This window comes from Argiope bruennichi, chromosome 10 (assembly GCF_947563725.1).
Source record: "Argiope bruennichi chromosome 10, qqArgBrue1.1, whole genome shotgun sequence".
Classification (NCBI taxonomy): domain Eukaryota; kingdom Metazoa; phylum Arthropoda; class Arachnida; order Araneae; family Araneidae; genus Argiope; species Argiope bruennichi.
The window spans coordinates 18,330,763-18,350,453 of record NC_079160.1 but is presented as its reverse complement, the minus strand read 5'-3'; the positions used below and the strand labels follow the sequence as shown (position 1 = coordinate 18,350,453).

Genomic DNA, 19,691 nt, shown 5'->3' with positions numbered 1-19,691 from the left:
GAGTTCCTCTGAACAGATTTCACTCAAAATGTGATAGAAATCTATAAATTTGCTGTAAAAATTATATACCAAATTTCACCCCTCTGGTTCAAAACATGTTTGAGTTATCTTGTACAAACATAATGCAAAAAATGCGTTTTTCAAACTCAGGGTGATCTAAAAGAAGGAGATTCATCAAAACCTAGAGTTTGAATTTTTTAATGATTACAGTATTTTCTCTATATTTCTTATACGAGAAAGTAAAAAATAACTCTCTTAATGAGAAATTATGACAAAACCAATAACAAACAGCCATCGTCACATCACTTGCAGCCAGTCTGTGTTTAGAGCTAGTTTGTTGAAGGTTTAAAGTGACAAAATGATATTGTTACTGTATTTAGTTAAATTTGTCAGAAATTCAAGTTTGTTAGAGTGTATGGCATTTCAATTCTTAAGACCAAAAACAAATCAGTTTTCAAATCTTTTGTAATGATGACAACACATATAAAAGCATTAATGATGAACATGCTTCATTCATTATATATTAACCTCAAACTTAAAAACACTAAAAACACATTATAATTTTTTATATTTAAAATTCAATTCATATGGAAGAAATACTTAATAAGTTACAAAGAAAATGTAACTCATAGTATTACTTTTGAATTATTATTCCATACAATGTATTTTAATGGGCATAGCAAATATATTTGCTAAAAACTGCTTTGATTAAATTTCTGGAATCAAGAAGACTGCATATATATCACATTTATTTATATACAGACATCAACATACAAATGTAATACATTTAAAGAGAGTACACAGATGGCATATTTTAAATGGCAATATAATTAGTGGCACAAGTAGAAGTTCTAACACTGATAATGAAAAATTAAATGCTTTCTCCCACCTTCTTGCATTATGATTATAATCTGTTAAACATATATATCCTGATAATGCAGAAGTGTGTAAGGCAGTTAAAAGAATCCAGCCACTTTTATTTGGTACACTGATTACAATATAACTGATTAGCAAATAAATATAAAGCCACTTATCTTTGTAATGCAATTACTCATAAAAAGAAAATTTCATGATTAATATGGAAATATGTTCAGAATTATAAATCACATTTTTCTCAGATAAATGTCGAGCAAATAAATAAATAAATAAAAGGGATGAAGTGCAATTAAAAACTAGAAAGTATGTATATAAATACTGCATGAATACTGTATATAATAAATACATACAATATCTTTAATATACATATAGAAATACCTATTCTAATTTTATAACAAACAACACACACATTATCAATCATATTTGCAGATGCAGATGTTTAGTTTTAGTTAAAAACAATTTCATCATTTGGGTTAAACACTTTGATATTTTCAACTAATTTTTTAATCTCATCAATATGACCAGAAAAATGAAATCGTGAATCTTCGGAACTGGCAGATGGTAAGGAAGTGCAGCCACCTTGGTCAATGCTTTGATTATGAGACGCCAGTACATTCGAATTGATAAACCCTACAGAAACTTTTGCTTTTAAGTGCTTTCCACCATTGATATGGCTCTTAACTTGGTCTACACTATTAAGAAAAGTTTTACAAAGAGTACATTTGTAAACATTCCCAGCAAATATTATGGAGGGTTCCTGTTCCCAATCTGTAGAATTGACACTGCAATTCACAAAATCCTGAATAATAGATATTGGCCCACTAACTTTCCTCTGATGTTTCTCAGATGCCAAATGACTTTCATATGGCTTTATGCCATTAAAAGTTTTCTTGCATGGTTCACAAGAATATACACTCATTATGCTTGATAAGAGAAAATATCAATTTTATTTTTACAGTTTAATTACTTTACAAAAAACTTGCTTCAATGTAAAGACAAACTCCATCTTGCCTATTCATAAGTCAAAATCAATGTACATTACATTTTTTAAAATTATAATATTAGATCTTCAATTTGCTGGCAACCAACAGAATAACAAATTTCTTAAAAATTCTTCCTGAAAAAGAAAAATATATATAAAAATTAAGCTTAACCATCATTTATTTACTTTCAATATCAAATTTCAAAATGAAAGTATCTTTTAAGGCCAAGAAATGCACAGAGGTATCATAAAATATTGAACCAATAGCGTTTGAAGAACAATTGTAAAATTTAAAAAAAGAAATAAATATATAGTGAAAAAAATTGAGTTAGGTGAAAAAATCTTATAAATGCAAAAAAATATATATACATGATATAGTTGCATAAAGGACAATACATTTATAATTTCAAATGCATATACATGGTTATTTAAAACAGGAATTGAAACAGAACTACAGCAAAATTTACAAATTAGCCTATCAAGAGAGATTAAAGGTAAAAAAAAACTAGGAGATTTTAGTTATTACATATTTGTAGTCGATACATATTTATACATGTATTTTTCACTTGTTTAATATAGATATATATTTATATCTTTATTTTATTATCTATAATATTTAGAGAAAAAATCTGATATATTTTAAAAGGCAGGCAAAAGTAAATAAAGACAAAACAAAAGAAATGCTCACAATCAAAGATAAGGAGTAAAAATAACACAACCAAAATAACTAAAGTATATATCGCATTTGCAATTTTCTAAAGTTGATCATTTTTACACAAAAAATAAAATATAATAAAAATGAAATAGAAATAAATATTGTTTATTTTTCAATCTATTAATTTTTTTATCACATTTTATTTAATCATTTTCAAAATTAAGAAGTGAATGTAGAAATTTTATTAGCTCTTTTTCATAAGGCAATATTTATATTTGGTCATTTTCAGAATAACACCACATTCTTACATATAAAAAAAAATGCATTACAACTGAAAACAAAGCTGGCGAAACTATATTATTACATTTGATATCAATAAAAATAGACTTTCTAAATTAAATACTATTAATTATATGGATTTCAATTCCTAATTCAATTGTTGGATTTTTGATAAATCAGAAATCTTCAGTATTCATATCATCTTCCATTAAAATCTATCAGGTAACAATTTGACATTCTACTAAAGTGCTACTTCATTCTAGCAAGAGTATGGATTGATTGTTTTGGATGAGTAAGACATACATCATATTCTTCATTGGAATGGACATCAGATGCCAACCAAAGTGGTTAATATTGCAAACAGTTTTGCATCATAAAGAGAGCCTTATCAGTCCTCCTAGTTTTAATTATTCAATAAATTAAAAATCGAACATCCTTGTTAATATGACAGGAAAAAAAAGATTAAACAGTAAAATATAAATTAAAACAGAAATGTTTCTTTTTATTCATTGCCTGAACATGATAAAAGACTAATTAAAAATAATACATGTACCATTTAAAATATAATGCCCATTATAATATTTTGACAAAATTATATATCTGTTACATCAAATCACCATGGATAGAGTGTAACTGCAATTATATGAAGAAATTAATAAATGACCGCATGTGCACATACATTAGAAAAGGGGGTTTCACATCAAAATCACAAATCAATTTTTGATGAGTTGTAACAAAGACTTTATATGCATCTGCCCACAATTTACAAAAAAATGTAATGTGAGGTTAAGATCCTTATCAAATCAAACATCAGAAAAAAAATGTTGTGAAATTATTTTTAATTGTGAATGTTTTTTTCTGCACATAGCTTCTTTTTTGGCCCATTTAATCTTTCAGAAAAAAATGTAAGCTTTCTTATCTAAATAGATATATAGAAAACAAAATGTTTACTACAGATTCAATTTTTAAAAAGTAAATCACAACATTTAAAGTTGGGAACCATGTTTAGAGCATAATTGCCAAAAGAAAAATCAGCTAAGAATAATAAGAATAAAAAACAACCACAAAGGATGCTACAGATCAGCAGATCTCAAAAACATGGCACCAGTGTTTTTTGAAGTACTTGGAAGCACTACCTAATGCACTCTATAATATTTACTACAATTGTCTTATAATACTGAAAATACAGTAAAAATTTTGCATAATATTTCAGTGCTACTAGGTTTCAGAATTCAAATGAAAATATTATTTTCAGCATTGTCAGGCCCACTTATCAATTCTTTTTTCATGTAATGTATATTAACTAATATCAAAGAAAATATTTCATTAAGAGACTCTTGAATTAATTTCTAAAATCAATAAAATTGCTCATTATATATATAAAAAACTTTTATTAACAACATACATATATAATAAATATAATAAGTGAACAATTAAAGCATATTGTATACACAATTACAGTCACTAACAAACTAAAAGTTTAGTCGTTTGCTTTACTAAGTATATGTAAAAAATTAATGGCTTGTTTATTAAATCAAATGATAAGAAAAAAAAAATAATAACCCTTAAAATATGCATCTTGTAAAAGTAGTAACGTAGAATCACAAATACTTCAGCCACTTTTCGTCAGCAGTATCAATGATTGCAATACTATCAACAAAACAAATTGGTTGCTTTATTTATGTTATATAGTTAAATCTTGCTATAGTGGCCACCTTTGGCTCTAAATAAAACCAGCCATGAAGCGATCAGTTGCCTAAAGAGTTTCCGTTTTCGGAAGTCAAAATACACTAAAATTAATTATTTTTGATACGGTGAATTTCAAGATAAATCTAGGAAGGGGGGGGGGGGTAATATTTGCATTTGCTTAGATTTTTCAACTCTTCTGGTGGTAATTTTTTTCTTTCAATTTTTGAATCTTAACTACAAAGTGAATTCCTAATCAATTCATCAATTATAATAACTACAGAATTATCCATTTTTTAAAAAGTTATAAAGATTAATCATTATAAATATCAGATATTTAAAGCATTTAATGACTTAATAAAAATTTTGGTTTAATGTACAAAAATCTTATCTTGCCTTTTTGAAGGTCAAAATCAAGGCAATACTTAAAATCATCTCATTAAAATTCTTTGGTATTTTTCTTGCTTACAGGAAATGGAATAATGAGTTTCTTAAAGTTCTATCTGAAAACAATAAATACACAAAAAATTTACACTAATTCCCTTTTGATATAAATTTTTAAAATGAAATACACTTTTTTTGAATGTGTAGAGAATAAGCACACATACATGGTATAATTACATAGAAAAGATCTGAACAATAACTAGTGAATAAAAAAAATGCACTGAATAAAGGCATGTGCAAAATGTAATAAAAGAACAAAAATGTACATAAGTGATTAACAGCATTAACCAGTTAATTCACTACAACAATTTAAGTTAATTCTGTTGTTAGAATCTAAGTTAATTTGGTTGAGTGCGTTAAGTGGTTGACAGCCATATCAGGTTAACTGAATGAATTAAACCACTTGTTCACACAACACGATAGTAGAAATTATTATCTATTGTTAAAATAAATAAATTATGGATGTTAATTAAGAATTTATTCATATTTGTTTCCTAATTTGATGCAAAAATAAAAATGTTAAATCATTACTGGTTAAATACACTGAAATAAGAACAGTAAAATTAAAGGTTTGATTCGTTGCCTAAACTAGTGAAGAGATGCATGGCAGCAGGAATTTTATGCAGTTATTTAAGGTCCACTGGGAAACTATTAGATATTTGTTACTACTGATAAAATTATATTTATTATGTTGCTTCGTTGGTTTACAAATATATATATATATATATAAACTAAATTCTAATACCAATTCTAACAAACAAAATCAAATACTTCTAAAATATAAAACTTACCAATTGATCTAAATATTTTTCAATATTACTTCCAAATTATTAATCAAAAGAAATTGGGCTGATAATTGAATCTGAAATTTGGTATTTCTTAGATAGCAAACTATGTACAAAATACAATGACTTCTTTTTATAACCTGAAAAAGAAATATTTATATCAGCATGTAAAGCTTATAAAAATATAACAAAAGACATTAACTCATAAATAATTTAGGCACTAGTGGTTCATCAGCAAAAAATACAGGAGAGTTGTAAAAGATATATCCCAAAGGCTGAAAGACAGTCCTCCACCAGTGAGATTGTTAACTCCTCAACTTTCTCATATATCAAAATCAAATGACACACCTTAACTTCAGAGTATAGTGAAGTGAATCAACTATGTATTTTGTACTTCTTCCCATTGACTGATTAGGTACAAAATTAATTAATTAGTTTTGGTGTCAAACATATTAACTTTCATTTATGTTGCTTATTGTGTTTCAGAATGGCCAAGCTCACATATGCACCAAACATCTAGATAGATGGAGCTTGACTTTCAAGAATCCATGATCTTTTCTAGATGGATATAGTTTAAAATTGAAGAGATCTAAAATTTTGGGATAATGATCATATACTAAATTCAATTCTAGTTTGAAGGTAATCATCAGCGGGCTTGTAAAGTGCCATACATAAGTCACAACACAATTCTAGTTTGATGCAATTGTGAGTTTTCATATTCACTTTTAATTAATAGGATACTTACTCCTTTGTTGAATTTAGATTGAAAATTCAATATGGATCTAGAATTCTAAAGATAAAATCTCACATCAAATTTTACTAATCAAGCTCTCATTTTGACAGAAAGACAAAAGCATGGATTTTCGTTTGATGATTTTGGTTAAAATTTTTTGCATATCTACAGTTTTAATTTAAAGACAGGATACCAAATTTCATCTATTCAACTTGTAGCATTATTATGTTTTCAAGGAAACATATATAATTACAATTTTTTTTTTAAGGTTTAGGAAGGTAAATTAAATGTTATTTATAATTTATTTGAATAAAAAATTGTATTTAGGACAGTCCAACAACAAAACAATTTCCGAAGTGCATATAAAATTTTATCTATATTCTTAAATAAGCTTTTTATAAAATAGATTTATTTTCCTCTGTTTTTTAAAACAATTTTAATTGAACAATTGATTGTACTTTTTACCCTTTTTGTACTTTTTTTTTATTAAAATAATAAAAACAATACAAATGAGATAAGTAGGAAGAAAAAAAAGAAAATCAGTGACATGAATGCTATTTGGCATTTTTTTTTCTGTGGTTAAGGATGAGCTAGTTCAAAAACAACTCTGGAAATACTGTTTTCCTTAAGTTTCTTTTTAGTTAAGAAATGTTTCACGATATACATTAAATAATTTTCAGCACAATTAGGATCTGTTTGAGAGTGTGAGCCAGACAGCCTCTGCTTTTAATTTCCATTTATAAATATACTTTGGGTAAAGTTAATAGGTCTCTTACTTGTCCAACGATATTCTTGTAATATCTTTATGATATCATAGATGATTATATGTTTCATACGTTTCAGAACGTTAGATGATTATATGTTATGATTCATATGTTTTAGAACTTTAACAACAATCATATAATATCTTGTTCAAAAGGATTTTCATATAGTTGAGAATGTAGTCGATGAATAATTAATATGCATTTATACAAAATTATGAATTATTACAAATAAAGGTTGATAAATGTTATAAAACAAGCTAATAAATAAGATTTTTTTAATTATTGCAGGATGTGCTATAGCTCTGCAACCTCGAACGGCCACTGATTATAAATAAAATTATTATACATATTAAATAAAATTACATACATATTAAACTTTGCAACAGGCAATTGAAAGTTTAAAGATGACTGGTTATTTCATGTTCTACTAAGTTATTATTTCATGTTACTTGGTTTCTAATTTTTTAGACAAGGTAACACAAGGGAAGTTTCTAATGCATTTTCTTTTTCCATTATGATAAGGGGACTATAATCTATTTATAGTTAAAAAAAAATAAATCAATTAAAATAAAAGAAAGGAAGGAGGATTCTACAGAATTATTTTGTACATTCAATTAAGCAAATAATTTTTAGATATGAATTATTTATATACTAAAAAGCTGATTAATCTGATAATTTTATTTAAAATTGAGATCCTGGATATGCAGTGGAACCTCACTCAATATAATTTGTAATTGAATGATACTCATAATGTACGAATAGGAATCGATGTAAAATAAGGCAATTCATTCCATTAAAAGAAATCTCAAACAAATGTATAATGTTATATTTTATTTTTTATAAAATATAACATCATTATTTTTGGAAAAAATTGTTTTAAAGACATTTATCTTTCGGTACCCTTCAACATTTGGAAGAAATGAGACACAGAATTATCATAAAATTAATTTGTAACTTGCATAGCTACTGCCTTATCAAGGTGGTGCTTCTTGATATACAATGCAATAATTTCCTGTACTTTCAGCATTTCCCTAATTTTAGTGGAAATTTGTTACTTTTTTGCATCTATTATTTCTTTTCTTTTGTTCAAATCTGTCTGCAACTTTTTGCAACACAGAATAACACAGAATATAAATCCAGAAGCTCATTGGTAGTTGTGGTTATGTTCTTCTACCAACTCATCAATGATATTGCTATACAATTCTACCACAATAATCCTGGCTCTAGGTAAAATCTCTTTTATTAAGGATCCAAATAGTAACTGAAATCCCTTGTAATCATGTGCAACAATGCTATCTAGTCAAAACTTCTTCCATACATATCTAAGGGTTTTCTACAAACAAGTGGTCAATACAGACTAATAGAGGCCAATGTAGCCTTTGAAGTCTTTTTGAAATATTACTTGTTAAGCGAGTCAATTTTTTACATTTTGTTTTGTTTATTATATAAGATGCTCTCAAAGCAAGGATTGACCATATTTAAAATTGAATAAAGTAAAACATCTGGACTTTCATGTCTGGTCACTCAATATATAACTTCTTTGAATGTTGAAAATTTAACTACATTTTACAAATTTCCGTAAGTAATATAAATCAGAACAAAATTTAATAACTGAAACAAAATTAGAAATTATTCCTATTATCACAAAATCAGGAGAAAAAACAGTAGAATTTTAAATAAAAAAATTCATTTCTATAAGGAAAAATTAATCACAAACAAATGTAATTAATTCACCCATTTGCAGAAAAAAATTGAATCATTATGCATATTGATGCTGAAATAAATCTATTTCTATTTTTAAAAATTTGTTACAAATACTAACAATTTCGCAATCAGAATTCAAAGCAATTTTGTTATATATTTGCAAAGAAAGAATTATCTAAAAAGGCTTTTCTTGTTATCAAAATTTTGAACTGTTATTTTCATATAGCTATGAAAAACTTTTTAACCTGTTAACTGGGTATGACGAAATATTTCAATGCCAAACGAATTGAATATGAGTTAATTACCCGTTTAACAGGTTAAAAATTGCCATGTTTGAACGAAATAAAATAATAATAAAAGTGAATAATTTGGTAAGATAATCAGTAATTGTGAAGTACCAATATAACAACACAAGAATAGAAGGCCTGAGTGAAGATTAGTGTGCACCAGCTGTTTGTCGCCAATATTGCAACCCATCGGATTCCTCTTCTAGCAACCGTACTGCTGTTTTGTTTACTACTTTTTGCAATGGTTGAGTTGTACTTAAACTACAATTAAATTATGAAAAATGTTAAATTAAAAATATTAAAAAAATATCGATTAAAGATTTTACTTTTGTTCTTTATTATAAAGAAATTTAAGCTTATAATTAAAAGTTATTTTCTTCTTTCTTTTTTTAATGTGAATACGAACAGAAAATATTTATTCTTTTGCAATTTTTAATTGTCAGTATTCGCTTTAAAAAAATCGTCTGCATTCTCACTTTCAAAGACAGCTGCAAATGGAATTCTTCGCAGTTCTCGTAATTCTTTTGGTGTTATAACGGTTGGTTCCCTTCATAATTTGTTATGTCGGGATTATTTCGAACCTGTAGAATGGATGAAGAGCGAGTTAAATATGCATACATATATATTTTACGAGTTAATGAAATTAGGAAAGGATGCTTGTTTGAAATTTTGTATTGAGAATGGTTTGATATCGAACCGGCAGAATGGATGGAAGGTGAGTGGAATATATTCTTTTACAAGTTGATGAAGGTGGGGAAAGTATGTTTGTTTGAAATTTTGTATGGAGAATGTTCCGATTGCTTATTTCTCCGTTTTTTCTTTTCTCTTGGTTATGTACTGTTTCTGTTTTCCACACAGTCTTTATGTTAAATGTGCTAGCGAAGCTACTAGGTTCCCGCTCCCGCTGCTAGCGAAGCCGTAGGATGTTTTTTTTAAGTTAAAAAATTCTGCCCGGTGCCTTCTACAGATGCCTTCGGCATCTGTAGAAGGCACCGGGCAGAATTTCCTCTGAAATCCGTTCGTACAACATCCTTCATTCTTTCTATTCAATTGATTATGTACAGTTCATGTTATCCACACAGTCCTTATGTTCAATGTGCTAGCGAAGCTACTAGGTTCCCGCTCCCGCTGCTAGCGAAGCCGTAGGATGTTTTTTTTAAGTTAAAAAATTCTGCCCGGTGCCTTCTACAGATGCCGAAGGCATCTGTAGAAGGCACCGGGCAGTATGGAAAAAAAAAATACTTAAAAAGTCCTAATTAGATGCCGGGAAATGGTAACCGTAACTGTTCTGTGGAAGTATTTGTTTATTTTGTCCGCCATCTTTATTGGCGACTTGGCGTTGTTGGCGCAGCTGGGTGCACACTAAAAGTAACTTTTACCGAATAGAATACCTTGCACTCGGTAAACTGAATCTTTGGAATTTAAAAAATTGCTTTCCGGAATTTTTCCCAAACGACGCGCAAGAAGCAGTGTCTTGACATTGTTTACTTTCAATACATTCACTTCAATTTAATTGTTGACATGTTTACAGCATTTGGATGTGAGTAACGAAAAATATGATAGCGGTATCTTGATAAAACTGTTATTTGTTTCCGTTACATAGTTTTAATGCTATAATAGTAAATTTTCTTGACTCTTTGATTGAAAAACTAAAATTTCAAAAAATTTTTTTTCTCAGACAGTGACAGTATTTTAACTGTATCACTAATTTTCTTGCAATGACCGTGGGGGTATAGCTCAGTGGTAGAGCATTCGACTGCAGATCGAGAGGTCCCCGGTTCAAACCCGGGTGCCCCCTAAAGCCATTTTTTGAAGAATTAAATATAGCACAAATTTTATTTTTCGGGTGTTTTCTGAACTACAAATCTAATGTTAAAATATTCTGTGTAGGAGTTACAAAAGACAAAGGAAAGTAAAAATATTCAATTAAATTACTTTAAGCTGTATAGTGATTTTTAAAAAATTAAGACTATTTGAAATTGAATGCATATGGCATATATAAATTTAAACGCTATAACATTGCATATTCTTTCGCTTCTCAATCAAAATTATTACTATATGTATTATTCGCACCAACGAAAATGTTAGAGAATAATGTTTGTAAAACTTTAATAAAAAAATGAGTGTATGTGTTGGCACTCTAGAGGACCTACAACTGCCAAATTTGGCACAGATATATTATTTTGGAAGATGGAATATACATCTGAAACAAATTTTTATAAATTTTCGTTAATTAAAAAATAGTCAAAATTTTGTTGCTTTTTTTTAAACCATAACTTCCGAAATTATAACTGCACAAAAATTAATTTTGCACCAGCTTAAAATTACAAAAATATATATCTTTTTGATATTACTACTTTTATTGCAGAATAATTTTTTAAATATTTTTTTATTTTACAACAATTTATTCCAATTTTGACATGAAAGTCAAATCGGGGTTTTTATTATTGCTACAAAAATTTTGTTCTGGATTTTCTACCATTGTTAATGAAGATATGTCTTGTTTTCCTACGATATGTAGGTTACTGTATAAAACATGTTTTCAATAAATTTTTGAAATTTAGTTATACATGCAAGTAAAATTTAATTCAGAAGTAGTTAAAGACCCGCTCAAATTAAAGTTCAAATTTTCGGGGATATTTCAGAAAATCAGTGATAAAATTTTATTCCTTATTTAGCATAATGGATTGGACAGTATAAGGTTTCTTAAATTATACGAGTTCTACGCCTATCAAAATTTAAAATTCAAAAATATTTCGATGAGAAAGCCATTAGAATCAAATTACATAAAGTATTTAATTCAAGTTTATTGTAAACATTAATCTTGATGAAACAGCTGGTCGCCAAAGGAGGCTAGCATTTATTAAATTCAGTTCCCACTGTTTCTTTGATAAAATTACACACAATTGTAAATAATACTTTGTAAAGTTTTTTTTCTTCAAGAAAGGTAAATTTACTTTAATTAGAGATAAAATATAAGAGTTCGACTTTCTCCTACGATGATACCTCCTCCTATAGACAGTATACCAAATTTCATTCTCCTAGCTCAAAGCATTTTTATGTTATCTATATCACTTACAGACAGGCATTTAACAAAGTTTTTTTTTAAGGTCAGATAAGTCTAAAAATGTGGAGATTCATCAAAATCTCGAGTTCAAATATTTTTACGATTACAATACTTTATATTTCGTAACCGAGAAAGTAAAAAGATAATTTTCGTAATGAAGTGAACAATAATTTTCTTTGCCAGTGCGTTACACCAGAACGATGAATTATCAAAAAATATCTTTCATCTTAGATCCATCTTTTCATTTATCAGTGAATGATTAGATAAGTTTAAATAATTTTTACAAGAATTTAACTGATGTTTTATATTTATATTTATTTTACTCTAGAAGTGTATGTATTCATACTACACAGAGTAAATGATTTTATATTTCTGAAAAAAAGAAGTTAAAATTTACGAAATTTAGCTTCAAAATATGATAGATTTATTAAAAAAAAAAAAAAAAAAAAAAAAAGGAGTTTTTGGCGGTAATAAATTTTGAAAATATGTAATACGTAACAAACGTTCATGAGATACTGGCTTGTACTGAAAGATCAGAAATGATGAGAAAGAAAGATTTTTGGCATAAGAAAGCTATTTTTAATAATATATGCGAGAGGAAAATGACTTTTTACAGAATTAAGGCTAGATGTAATTTCTCTTAAATCAAATATACAAATGAAAATTATTGCAAACATAAAACAAAATTGAAGCACGAGACTTTCTCGAATCTCCATGTTTCAGCCTCGCCTGAGACTGAAAATCGCATTTTTACTTTCTCATATATCTAATAGAGAGCGAGTCTAGTAATCGTCAAACAATTCCAAAAGGATATTTTATCGAATCTCCACACTTTAGACGCCCCCCTTTAGTTCGAAAAAGATATTTTTAGAATTATGTCCGTCCTTCCATCTGTCTGTGACAAAGATAACTCAAAAAAGCTTTGAGCTAGACGGTTGAAATTTGGTATACATTCGTTACATCAAATTTACAAATGTTTATTGAATTTTGAGTAAAATCTTTTTAGAAGAAGTCCGTCCGTTCGAATATAAGTTAATACGATAACAATAAAATGGAGAAAGCAAGATAGAAAAGATACGATACACAGATTTAACATCTATATTATATACAGCTGATTATCTGTCAGTTTGTACTCTCAGAAGCATGAAAACGCAATATTCAAAAACATAGTGACTTAAGTATATCAAATTATGTAAGGGATTTTGTGATTACAGTTTTGTGTCAAATTTTTGTTGCAATCAGTAGAAAAAAACATGTCTAAAGCATAAGTTTGATTTTCGGATACTATTAACCGCATGCCAGGATTAATCGCCAAATTACTCGCCAAGGACTAAACGATAGATTTGTTGCGGCATAAATCGTAAATAATTTATTTAAAAGTAGCTAACGATTATTTTAATAATTATAAATTTTATTTTGTAAATAGTTGTAAAATTCAGATTGGCAACAGTGATGCTTTTGGAACTTGTTGTTTAAAAACGATGCTAGAATGTTGAATGAAAATAAGTTGATGTAAATTTGATAATATTATCTATATGTAATATTTAGTTTTATAGTACGTTTGACTGCATTTTATTTTTGTTGATGCACGAACACAACAGATTCAATAAAAATTCTAAAATCACGTCAAAAATTAATATTTCGGGGCTATTGTACGCCAATATCATGCAAGGTGTTTTCTGGCATGGCCAGTTTATTAGAGAATATGCGAGAAATTTTCGGGGGACCCCTTCATCTGGTTGCAGAATTAGAGCCATGTAATTTCTCTTAAATGAAATATGCAAAATTATATTATTACAATCGTCAAAAAAAAAAAAAAAAAAAATTGAAACACCAGACTTCCACGAATCTCCACATTTCACACTCCCCTATGACTGAAAAGCGCATTTTTTTGGAAATTGTCATTCTGTCTGCTTGTGGGCAAATCTGATAACTCAAAAACGCTTTGAGCTAGACAGATGGAATTTAACATATGGTTTTAATATAAAATTTATATATTTTTGCCAAATTTTGAAAGAAATTCATTTACAGGAATTTTATCTGTCTTCCTGACGTGTATAAAACAACTGCAAAACTCCAAGAGCTAAGTAAATAAAATTTGGCATACAGTTTTGGCATCTAATGTGCAGATCTATATCAGATTTTTGAACCGAATCTGACGTTCAAATCTGAAAGCCCAAATTCAAAAACGCAACGATTTATTGAAATGAATTTTCCTTTCGTGATCTTGTTACTAAAATTGTACTTTTGTGTCAAATTTTAGTTTCAATTCGTTGAAAATAAAATAAAAGATAAAATAAAAAACGTACAAAATGCTTACTTGCTTTTCTTCACTTTGTAATCAAATGCAAAACGCTCACATGCTGAACCCTGAAAATAAAAATCTGAACACCTGAAGTCTTCACGGTCATGACGAAGATCTTCAAATTTTATGCAGGAGGAACAGCGGAATACCTAGGGAATATGAGACATAGTTTTGGGGAAACCATTCATGCGGATTTCCTCTGCATTCTGAACAAGTATAAAATAAAATTTCGCTACCCATTTCGTATGTTTCGCTTGAACTTGAGCAAGTTTTGATCTGTGGAGGAATGAGAATCCAAAAATAAAATTTAGTAATAGAGAGTCTAAGTTGCTCTCTGAGAGTTATGTTCTTTTATACATATATATGTCTGACGTTATTAGTAGTAAAAGCAAAGATAAAAGGCACATGAGCCTCGATATCACTTTTAGCTTTCAAACATACAGTCAAACTTTGTTTAGCGAGTACAGAGCATAACCAGCAAATTGAAAAAGTGAAAAAAAAAAAAAATGACTCGCTCAGTGAGCAAAACGAATAGCGAGGAGACACCGTGACGTCGTATACTGGATTGATTTGTGTCAGCCTGTGATGAGAATTTGTTTTAAGTAACCCTTATATTTACATGGATGGAGTTTTGGTCGGATAGCGTTGCCGAACGTGACTCCAAGGAATTTGAACAAGTGTTTGTGGAGCCTTAACTGACGCGATTTTGTCTGACTGATATTATGAGGACAGAGATGGATAGCAAGGACATCGAAAAACTTCGGAATAACAACGCTAGAAGCCCCGGAGAGTTTATGAAGCTGCATTCTGTTCCTCAGCAAAAAACGATGATGGAGATGAGATCAAGAGAAGAAGAAATAACAGACGTAACAAAGCAATTAATGAAATAAGGATATATTAAAAGTATGAGAAATGAGTGCATCTTATGTTGAGAAGTATCACCTTGATAAGGAAATAACTATGCGCGATACAAATTCATTTAACAATAATGATGTGTCTTATTTTCACCAAATTTTGAAGTATAGCCAAAGACAAATGTCTTAAAACAATTTCCTTGTTAAAAAAAGCATGCATTATAAATAATAAATTACATTATTATAAATTTTTTGAGTATTTTTTCTGAATGGAATGCATTGTCCTATTTTACATGGATTCTTATAGAAAAAAAATTGTTTCGTTTAATGTGTGTTTCGCATTGTGAGTAAGATTCGGGAATCAATTATGCGTTGGCGGATAATTGGCGTTATGCAATGGCGGATTTTGACAACATGAGGCCACAGGCGCTAAATTATTTTGAGGCCCACTTCTACTTATAACAAAAAAGTAATATGAATTAAACTTATTTTAGCTTTTAATTTTAACTTTGCGCTTACTTTTTAGCAATTTCTACATTATATGTATTTATCAAACAGATGAAAAAAAGTTGCACCTTTTTCTAAAGTTTGTTCCAGTTCCATACTCATCAAATTTCTTTGCAAGTGTTTTAGCCTCCATTTTATATATATTGGTTTTTCATTTACGTTATTACTTATTTCAATTAGAGTATTTTTAATTTGTTTATAATTCTGCTTCAACGCTTCTACTGCATCGGCAGACCATCGGGTATCACTTATTCTTTTGACGCTTTTCAGATCACTGACTTGTATATTTTTAGCAGAAAATTCCATCGTCTTGTAGACGAAGAAAAAAATATATATAAATATCTTTTGAACGAAATCAAAGTAACTCACTGCGACCGTGCAAGCTTCTGTCACACAATTCCCTATTAAATTCAAAGTATGGCTAGCACAGGGAACGTTAGTAACCGTTTTACCGTGCTCTTTCAATCTGGCTGGTAAGCCAGTATATTTCCCTGACATGTTAGAAGCATTATCATATGTTTGCCTCCTGCATTGTTTTACTTCAATTGAAAAGTTGCTTAAATTTTCTAAAATAATATTTACTAGATAAGCAGATTCATTACTTTTATTTGGAAGGAATCCAAAAGATCTTTCTTAGACATTTTCTTTTTCGTCGACGAATCTCAAAATAAATCCAATTCAAATTGAAATGATATTCATAATTGAAATGTTTATGATATTCAAATACATTAAATGTACTTTTCTATTTTATCATGAACATTTATTATTAATTTATATTTGCGGATCTTTTTTAGAAACAGTTAAAAAAATCAAGTTTTTATAAGAAAATAATTAATACAGCAAATCTATGTAAAATAATACTTCTTACCACTTTCAAAGCAGTTTCAGTTTAAGCTATTTTTCAACGATTCGCATCGTCTTTGTTCTTATCCTTTAAATTTTTGTTCTTAATCTTTGTTTGTATTCTTTAAATTTTTGATCTTATTCTTTGTTCTTTGCTGTCAATGCTTCTGAATATTATTAAAAAGATTTTATTTGCCAATATATATATATAGTTTAAAAAAATATTTAGCCTTCCTATTCAAAGATACGGTTTTTCTGAAACATTCGGCAAGCTTTCAAAATATTTACTGCCGTCAAAAATAAAAAGCATATTTTCAACAACATAAAAAAAAGATTAAAAAAAAATCATAAGCTTTTTTTTTTTTTCCCTAGGAATGAAATGTTCGCTTTAAATTATACAACTGATTGTTCTTAAATTTCGTGAAAAAATCTATGATTTGAATATTGTAAATATTAACGCGCATAATAACACAAACTTGTTATACAGAACAGGCATTTGATTTTAATGCATTTAAAGAGATAAATACTTCAAAATTTCCAGAATGAATATGAAATTCGCTAGATTTAAATATATGTCAATTCCCCCCTCCCCCGAATCTAAAGAGTATTTGTGGGAAAAAAAGAGAAAATAAAAAATTTCATAATCTAATAATGTAAATTTCATAATCTAATAATAAGAAAAAAAAAACTATTTTAAAAAAAAAAAGCACAGCAGAGAAAGATTAAGTCAGCAACTTTAATTGTCAATTCTTTGGCTTTAATAAATGTAAGCATTCCTATAACCGAGTTCACATTAATAAAAACTCCACCATTTAGCTAACATTAATTCTTTTGAGTAATAAATACCATTCCGTGATTTTTGTACCGAAATATAGAATTTTTGCAACCTTTTTTTTGTAATTTATATTTTTATAAAAGCTATTGCATGAAGTGTATTTTTTAATTGCTTTTTTTCTTTTCATGTTGGAAATGAATCCTAAAAATAGTGCCACAATTTTTTTTTCCTTTGTTAAGTATCTTTTCAGAAAATTTCAACTAGATGAATTCAAATAGTTATACATTCCTTATTTATTATGGAAATTTTTTAAATAAGAATTCATAAATGTTTTCTTTTATTTAAAAATATTAAATTAATAAGAAAATGACAAGCAACAAAATTAAAATTATCTTTTCCATTTTTATTAATTTTTTGTTATCAATACTTTAAATTTGTTAAAAAGATTAACAAACTATATAATGAATTCTCTTTAAATCATTAAAAATGTCACTGAATAAATATTTATGATAGTCGAGAAAAATAATATTTCTAATTCTAAAAAAAAAAAAAAAAAAACGACATTTGTTTGTGGCGATACTTGAAAAATGTGTATAGAAGCTAGCATTTTCAAAATCTCGTGAGAATAAAATACTTTAACAGAAATTTCAGCAAAGAAATGTCATTCCCTAGGCCTAAGGCCAAGAGTGAGGGCAATGTCACACCCTTTTGTCGGTGTAGGGAATGGCACTAACATTTATTCAAATCATATGATTTTGCTAATCATATTGTAATTTATTTGGAACAAATGGTTTTAATATCTCGATTTTTTTTTCAATATTTTATAATTTTTCATATCTTAGAAATTTCTTGAATATCACTCTTTTGAAATTATTTATTTTTAGTTTTTCCATTCAGAATTACTTCCCCCTATGTTTGATTTACTCTTTCCCTTTTCATTTAGTTTCTTTCTTTCTTCTTTTCTTTTTTTTTTCTGAGTAAAAAGGAAAACAAATTGAACAAATCTGCAATGAGGGAAAAAAAAATGTTACCGATTCAGCACTATGATATAGGTTTTGAGGCCCCCTAAGTCTCAAGTTACGAGGCGACCGCCTCCAACGCCAGTGCGGAAATCCGCCATTGGCTAAGCGAGACTCCATTGTATGTGCTTTTAAAGAGAGAATCAGCATACTATTATATTTTCCTTTTATTCACCCGTGCTCTCTAATACCTGCGCCGGAGAGATCCATACTTCCTTCCCTTTTCTAGTTGCTACTTTATTTATTCTTCAATGAAAGTAGAATCGATACCTAATCATATGAAAGCTGATATAATCGATTATTTGTCAGATTTGAACAACTTTTTATTAGTTTCTGATTTAAATGTCTACAAAATACATGGCATGACAATATATAATTTATTTCTGCTAGCTTAAATTTTACAACTCTGTCACTGAATTACAGCAAAATTCGATGTTATAAATTATATTTGTAGTTAAAAACAAGTCTAGACAAAAAGGAATTTCAAATAAATGAAAGTCGATGTAAATATTTATTAGATCAAAGAAAATGGATATCGTAAAGATTTATACCCTCAAGTCCGATATATCGTAGCATAATAATGTTTTAAGGCTGATTCCTCTATCGTTATATTATTTTTAGAAATATACTCCTAATTATCATAACAGTAACGTGAGCACAAAAAATTATTTAATAACGTTGTAACACTCTTGCTCATTATTAAAACATTAAAAAGTATTGCTATAGAAAATATAAACATATTTTTAAAAAATTCTTGAAATTACAGAAAAATTTACCGAAATAAAATTGAAATAACTGAAAGCTTATTTATCTGAAGCGCAGCATTTTTCAAAATTTTAAAATGATGCAGAAATGATTTTTAAAACGATGCCCATTTTGGTAGTTCAAGCTTCAACAATCTGCCCTGTAGAACACTCCGTGTGATTTTTAATTACACATGTCACAATTTATGATGAAAAGCCAGCTTATAAGCATTATCATGTTAAAAATATTTGAAAACTTTGTAAATATTGTCCAAAAGTATTTGAAAGCTGTTTTTAGTATGCATGCCTCAGACTACGAATTTTCAACAAATGGCAAATTAAGTCTAAAACGAATTGTTTGCATAAAAATATATAGATGGCAG

General features: G+C 28.1%; 1 long non-coding RNA gene and 1 other non-coding gene across 2 annotated transcripts; one reads left to right on the top strand and one right to left on the bottom strand.

The window, feature by feature from the left end:
• Positions 1 to 765: 765 nt before the first annotated feature.
• Positions 766 to 10,716, bottom strand: LOC129987714 (uncharacterized). Its single transcript, XR_008785591.1, has 3 exons — positions 10,587 to 10,716; positions 5,714 to 5,847; positions 766 to 1,993 (listed from the first exon to the last, which is right to left on the bottom strand). It is a non-coding gene; the product is annotated as an uncharacterized LOC129987714 (long non-coding RNA).
• A 205-nt stretch (positions 10,717 to 10,921) lies between these two features.
• Trnac-gca (transfer RNA cysteine (anticodon GCA)) lies at positions 10,922 to 10,993 on the top strand. The gene has a single exon. It is a non-coding gene; the product is annotated as a tRNA-Cys (tRNA).
• The last annotated feature ends 8,698 nt before the right edge of the window (positions 10,994 to 19,691 follow it).